Genomic DNA, 7,271 nt, shown 5'->3' on the forward strand with positions numbered 1-7,271 from the left:
CCTTGCTTCAGTGGTAGCCCAGGTGGGACCTCATCAGGGAACACGTCCTTGTATGCCCGCAAAAGATCAAAAACAGAACTAGGCAAAGTAGAGGGTAAATCATTAGTAGTTAGTAAACTTTCTTCGCATATGAGAATAAAGAACATAGAATTTGGTTCTCTCAAAGCCCTCATGTCCCCCTTCCTAGCCTTCATCACTAAACCCTCTTTTTCCCGGGGCTTAGTTAATTTAAGCTGTGGGGTTTTATTTGGTTTTGGATTCACTCGCTCACTATGATGGTGGTTCTCACTCAAGTATTTTGCACTTTCTTTCTCTCTCTCTCTATTTTAGATCATCCATCAATATTTCCTCCGGAGTCATGGGAAGCAAAGAAATGCACTCCCCTTTGTACATGAAAGTGAGTCGGTTAGCATAGTTGCTAATATGGACATCATGATCAAGCAACCAAGGGCGTCCCAACAATAATTAGCATGCTTGCATTTGGACAACATCACTCTCCACTTTATCATGATACTTCCTAATAGAGAATTGAACCATTACAATGTTGCTAACGCGCAACGATCCACAATCATTGATCTACTGCATCTTGTATGAACTAGGGTGACGCCGCTGCTTCAACCCTAATCTCTCCACCAAGTCTGAACTAGCAAATGTTATTACAGCTGTCATTATCAACAATAATCCTGCATACCTTGTTCTTAATGGTGCCTCGAATGTGGAAGATGTTATGCAGTTGTCCCCTCTCCTCTTCGACATCATTGACATGAAGCACATGGCGGGAAATAAAGCAATCTCGCACATCAGCTTGAATGCCACAATTACCTTCATTGGCTGGCTCATTATTTGCATCACCATCATCTTCGGGGTCACTCTTGGACTCCCACTTGCCCTGTTCATTAATGAGCAAGGTCCTCTTGCTGTGGCACTCAAAAGCAATGTGCCCTCTCTCTTTGCACTGGAGGTACTCAATGTCACGACTGCGAGAAGATGCCATGGTGGATGTTGAAGAAGATGCAGTTTTTGAAGAACTGGGTTGTTGTTCACTAGGCGAGAGCCCACCGAAGGTGCTGACGTGGTCAACATACGGCCAAGGGGTGCGTCAGCGGTGGCCGTTGTCGGCCTAAGAGTAGCGCCACTTCCTGTGGTGCCCTGAGTGTGGCGCCAAGTGAGGACAGCGGGACGATTGGGTATGGTGTGACCTCGACTGCCAAGCTATTGCTATTGCTCCACCTTTGTTGCTTGATGTACAAGCTCCTGTAAAGTGTTGTAGGGGAACATCTCCACTTGATCAGCAATCTCACGGTTGAGACCACTCAAGAACCTCGACATGTTCGCCTCAACACTTTCTCGCATGTTGGTATGGATCATCAGGACCTCCATCTCCTTATAATATTTATCGACGGTTCTTGTACCTTGAACAAGCTGTTGTAGTCTGTTATATAGTCTTTAGAAGTGTGGAGGAGCAAAACGGCGTCGCATAGACCACTTCATAGCATCCCATGTGATGAGGACACACTCCCATGCCAACTACACCACCTACGGATGGTAATACTTTAGCTAGTATACAAGAGGAAGCATATCAAGGACCATTTACACGAACCATGTTAAACAAATCCAAAACCAGGTGAACACTAACTTAAGCTTATTCTTAAATTATATTGAAGTGGTGGTGTTTCAAATTTCTTCTACCTTAATTGTACTTAGGAACTTTGATTATTATTCATGAAATAAGAGTTGTCTTACTATCATTATTCTTCTAAGTTCTTCCGGATTCGCGAGAGAAAAGTTTCGGCTTTCTCCTAATTCGTGCTCTACGCTTTCGGGCATTTTGTGTGGATTAGTGTCTGCTTTGTGGTTCTGCGATTGTTTGGGCAGCGGGTAAGAGTTTTTGAAGCTTCGGATCGTCTCTCCCAAATGTACGGGTCATGTCCACCACTGGCTGTTCGCAGCTAGCTATCACTCAACCTAGATCCTATGCTGTGAAGATCGGGCCATCATTTAGATGTCCTTCTTCTTCACCAAGTTGGAGCCTATCACCATGTGCGAATATAGCCATTACCCGCAAATAGCCCATCTTCTTGTAGCTGGTTCCACCATGTTAGTGCATAATCGATAATTTCAAGAGATGCTAGGTTTACCCTTTTTCATCAGAAAAACCATGGATCTTGAAAATTTGATCACACCTCGCCTCACACTCCAAGTAAACTTTGGCATCCGCTTTGCTGCTGAATGGTGGTATGCTCATCTTGATCTTCGCCATACTATCAGGATCTTCTCTATCTCGGCGACCGTGAGGAAGACCTTCATTGTTGGCAGGGCGTGGAAATTGCCGATGTCCATGACCAACATGACTGGGGTCATGATGGTTATGATGGTCATCAAGCCCACCTCGGGTTGGTACACGCTCGGAGAGGGTCCGGTCAATAGTCTCACGTAGGATATGGTGGCCCGATCTTTACTGCGTAGGATCTAGTTGTGAATAACCGGTAATTGACGCGACCCATACGTTGGGGAGAGACGATTCAAAGCTTCAAGAACTCCAACCCGCTGTCCGAACAGTCGCAGAACCACAAACCAAAAACTAATCTAGACAAAACGCTTGAAAGCGTAGAGCATGAATTAGGAGAAAGCCTAAACTTTCTTCTCGGGAATCTGGGAGAACTCACAAGAGCTATGGTAGTAAGACATGTCTTATTTCGTGGATAATAATCAAAGTTTGATGCTCCAAGGGAGAAGGTACAAGGCTATTTATAACCGACGGGATACAAGAAAACTATCTTATTAAAATTGGCTAAGGAATCAATCTAAAACTAGTAAATTAAAATTTGCTAGGAAAACAATCTAAAAATAGGAAAATAAAATTTGCTAGAAAATCAATCTAAATATAGGAATAGTATCCCTCAGTACTGTAGCACGTGAATATGGTAGGTGGAATTTCTCATCCTTAAACTTGGAATAATGGATTTCTTGGTTGATTGGGATTTGATTTTGGTTCCTTCTTGAAATTGGGCTGGTTTAGGAAAGAGATATTTTGGGCTGATTTGTCATAAAAGGAAACCGTATCTCCTTCTTTTTGTGGGGGTCAGTAAAGATAGGCACAATTTCCTTCATGGACGTGAATGTGAGTGTGAGGCCCACATGTGGCATAGCTCCAAATGCTTCTCTCTTGCTATCCTCTTGTTTAACTAAGTCTGGAATTATGTCCTCATTTCAAGTATATGTAAGTACAATTAAGGTAGAATAAATTGGAAAGACCACCATTTCAATATAATTTAAGAATAAGCTTAAGTTAGCATTCACTTGGTTTTGGATTTGTTTAGCACGGTTTCATGTAAATGGTCCTTAATATGCTTCCTCTTCTATACCAACTGAAGTATTATTACCATCCGTAGGTGATGTAGTTGTCATGGGAGTGATATCCTCATCAGTTGGTCATCTTAAAGTACATGATTTCATCACCGATGCGGGGAACGACAACGTTTATGATCGAGGCACATATCATCCCGTTGTTCTTGATCCATTCATGACCACCATGCATTATTGATCTCATCCAACTTAATAAGAAGACCAAAGAAAGGATACTTGGTGCTTCCTACATGTTCACCCAGCGCCTCCCAGCGGCGATGTCACCTTCGAACTTCCTGATGCTGAGACCATGTCTTTATGAACCCAAAGCTACAAAACTCATCAAACGGAGACAAGAGGAGTCACACCATCAAGAACTTGCACACAACGACACCATCACATCTACCAAAGGATGTGGAATGTGGTAGACAGGTGGTGCTACTTTGCCCACTAAGGAAGGAGATAGTGGGGATAGGGCTTCGGAAAGATGGCATAGGGAAAGAAGCACTACACCTAGGAATCAACAACATGAAAACTTTGTTTTAAATTCTCCTTTTCCGTATTGGTATCGGGACTAAGAAGAATGGTTAGGACAACAAACATCCATCTCGTTTGTACTTTGGATATCCATATAACCATCAAAGACCGTTAAAGTGACTAATTCCTGAAAATAGGGGGCGTTGAGTACAAAGAAATTGTTGGACATGGATTGGGGAAGGAAATGGTGGGTCTAGGGCTTCTGAAAAAATGGGTCCAGGGACCCTGTCTAGGGTCATTTCTCTAATACAAATTCAAAAATAGGAACTAATTTTCTTATTGATGGATGAGGCAAGGGTCTCTTTGTATAGCGAGAGACCCAAGCAAGAACTAGGAACAAAGCAACCATACATAGAAATGAGTTGGAAAGGAAAAAGAAAGAGAGGGAAAGTCCAAATAAGGATATATAGTTGTCTCTTTTTGGTTTCCGACTAGTTTCCAACAATATTAAATCAAAAATTCAAAATTCAAAAAGGATCGATTGCATTAATAATACATAACTCAAATCAGCCATATTATAATAAAAATCCAATCTATCACATATTACAAATATGGGTCAACCTTAAATTTTTCTTATTTTCCTTATAATTATATACCATTTAACCAAATATTTAGTTGGAACACCTAAGATGAATTGCGAAAATCATCTCTTAGGTTTATTTGATCTTTAGGAAAAAGGTTTTGATGGATGTTTGTAATTACACCACCCTTAGCATCATCTAAAAATTTTTCAAAATCTTGTTCAACCACTTATCATTTAAGAGGGCGAGCTTTGAGTTCCCAGTTAGCAAGGTTACTCAATACCTTAAGGCTGGCAAGTATGTAGAACATATTGACGCTAGTACATCTATTTATTTCACTACCGTCCTAGAGTATCTTGTTGGCGAGGTATTTGATCCATTTCTTTCTAGTCTTAAGATTTGTCATTTCTCTGTATACGTGGGTTTTTATGTTATTTTATTTATTTTTTTAGAACAAACGATTAGGATGGACACCCGATAAGACACCACTTTTAGTGATTGTGATAGATTTCAAAAGCTTCTTCAACTCCTTATCATTTCTAATTGCAAGTTGGAGGTGTCTACACAAATCTTTTTATAATTGGCAAGCCATATCAAAGGATCCCAAAAATAAAAAGATTTTACTGAGGCACATCCATCTTGCAATAAGAATTGATAAGGGTTTGAACAAGCTTTTAGAATTTGTCACGTACATTCACTAAGGGTGGCGCATGTATTGTCAAACATCCATCCAAATCATTCTTCTAAAAAGCAAATAAACTAACATAAAATAAAAACCCATGTATATAGAATAATGGAAACTCTTAACCTAGCAAGCAATGGAAGAAATACCTCACTAGAAAGGTACTTTAGGATGCTAGTAAAATAAATAGAAGTACTAGTATTGATATGCTCAGTGTGCTTTATGGCCTTAAGGCATCGAGCATCCTGCTAACTGGGAACTCGAGACTAGTCCTCTTAGAACAAGAAATAGACTTCTTATCCTTGAGATTGTTGCAACCACTAATCTTAGTTTTTTTTCCCAAAAAGTAATGGAGATGCTTAGATGTAGAATCACAAATTCTAGAAAAGTGTTGTTATTGATAGAGAGACATCAAGAGAAGTTGAAATCCCAGAAAGAGAAAAAAGATTTTGTGTTGAGTTCTACAATGAGGAAGAATGAGGGAGTTTATATAGAAGCATTACAATTAATTCAAAGGTCACTCTCATTGGCTTGAAAAAAAGTTAATGAATTTGCTGGTCTGGACCAAGCCATGCTCCTTTTGATGCGTGTGAAAAATTGTTGACCAAACAAAGTTTTTGTTTACATGTATAACCTTTGAAAGTTGTCAAATTATTTAATTTCCTATATTTGAGCAAATTTTAACCAGGCGATCCTTGAAAGATATTGAAATTACTCACCATAACCATTCTAATTTCATACTTCTTTTGTTTCAAATTATTTACCACTTTAGGTAAATTTTAATTCTAAATTATTTTTTACTTTCTCATCACTATCGCTGGAGATGATGAGACCACCGCCATCTTCATCAATCTTGCCATGAGTTGGGATGCATGATCAAAGCTTTGGAGAGTAAACTCAAGAACAACATCCTAATGGAGATAATGCCAATCAAAAATGTCAAGTTCATAGACAAAGATAATGATTCGCCTAATATTATTCAAGAGGATGAATTTATAGAAGTAGTAAATAATGTTAAAGAAGTTGCTACCTTGCCTTCCTATAGAGATCATTTGGTAGGAATTAAAGATAAGACATCATAGGATGAATTTCCGTTGATAATGGTGATATTTTATACCGGAGAGTGAATATGGTAATTATGAAGCCATGGACGAATGTTGTGAGTGTCAAACTCATGGGTCATCTTGTTAGATACAAAATACTTTTACAATAGAATGCAGGAGATGTGAATGCCTTGAGCGTATATAAAGTATAGATATTGATAATAACTTCTTATTTCAACTATCATGTGAGAAAATGTGATGGCAACCTCACTGAAGCCTTGTTTGGATTGGCTTTTAAGATAAGTGTTTTTTTTAAGTTTTGTAGAAGTACTTTTAAAAAAAGTGCTTTTTTAGAGTAAGTTAAGTGCTTTTTTGTATGCAGAAGTGCTTTTATATATATGAAGTTGTTTGGATGTGGATTTGTAAAAGCACTTTTGGATGTGGCAAATTACTAAAATGGGCATTCTTTGAGTTTTTCTTGAGTTACTATTATATATTGATTTTTTTAACTATAAACAAATCACTTATAGAATTCAAACAGAGGTAAAGAATGAAGCACTTTATGACACATAAATTAAAAATAAAAAATAAAAGAAAAAAAAGAAACTAGCATATCATTCAAGCTCTAACCATTTCGCATATTCACATTTATTCGATTAATTTGGTATAATACAAACAGTAAAAAAAAAATAGCAGCATCACATAACATACATTGTAAATTTACAAACTAAGCAACCTATTCCAAATAAATGAAAAGGGGAATAATAATAGGGTGGAACCTGCTTTACGGGCTTTTAAGCCATTTATCATTCACAACAATGGTTAACATCCTATAACAATAAGCAGAACAATCGGGTGATTCATCACTTTACATAGCTTTGGATGATGCATCACTTTACATAGCTGCTAAACCAGCCACTATATTAGTAATGCACACACAACTAAAGGCAATAGAAGACTGCAATTTCCAAACACAAGCCTAGTTTAGCCTTGATGAATGAGTAATATTGATGTTATATATACTGCAACATGTAAAATTCCTTTCCTTCAATTAAACGTCATCCAATTTACTACAACATGTAAAATTACTGCAAAAGAAAATGTAAACATCAAAAGAAACTTATTGCAACATGTAAAATTCCT

The 7,271-nt window shown here is 38.2% G+C and overlaps 1 pseudogene; it reads left to right on the forward strand.

Moving 5' to 3' along the window:
- Window positions 1–650: 650 nt before the first annotated feature.
- Window positions 651–4,042, forward strand: LOC120265948 (annotated as a pseudogene).
- The last annotated feature ends 3,229 nt before the right edge of the window (window positions 4,043–7,271 follow it).

Source organism: Dioscorea cayenensis, chromosome 7, assembly GCF_009730915.1.
Source record: "Dioscorea cayenensis subsp. rotundata cultivar TDr96_F1 chromosome 7, TDr96_F1_v2_PseudoChromosome.rev07_lg8_w22 25.fasta, whole genome shotgun sequence".
Lineage (NCBI taxonomy): Eukaryota > Viridiplantae > Streptophyta > Magnoliopsida > Dioscoreales > Dioscoreaceae > Dioscorea > Dioscorea cayenensis.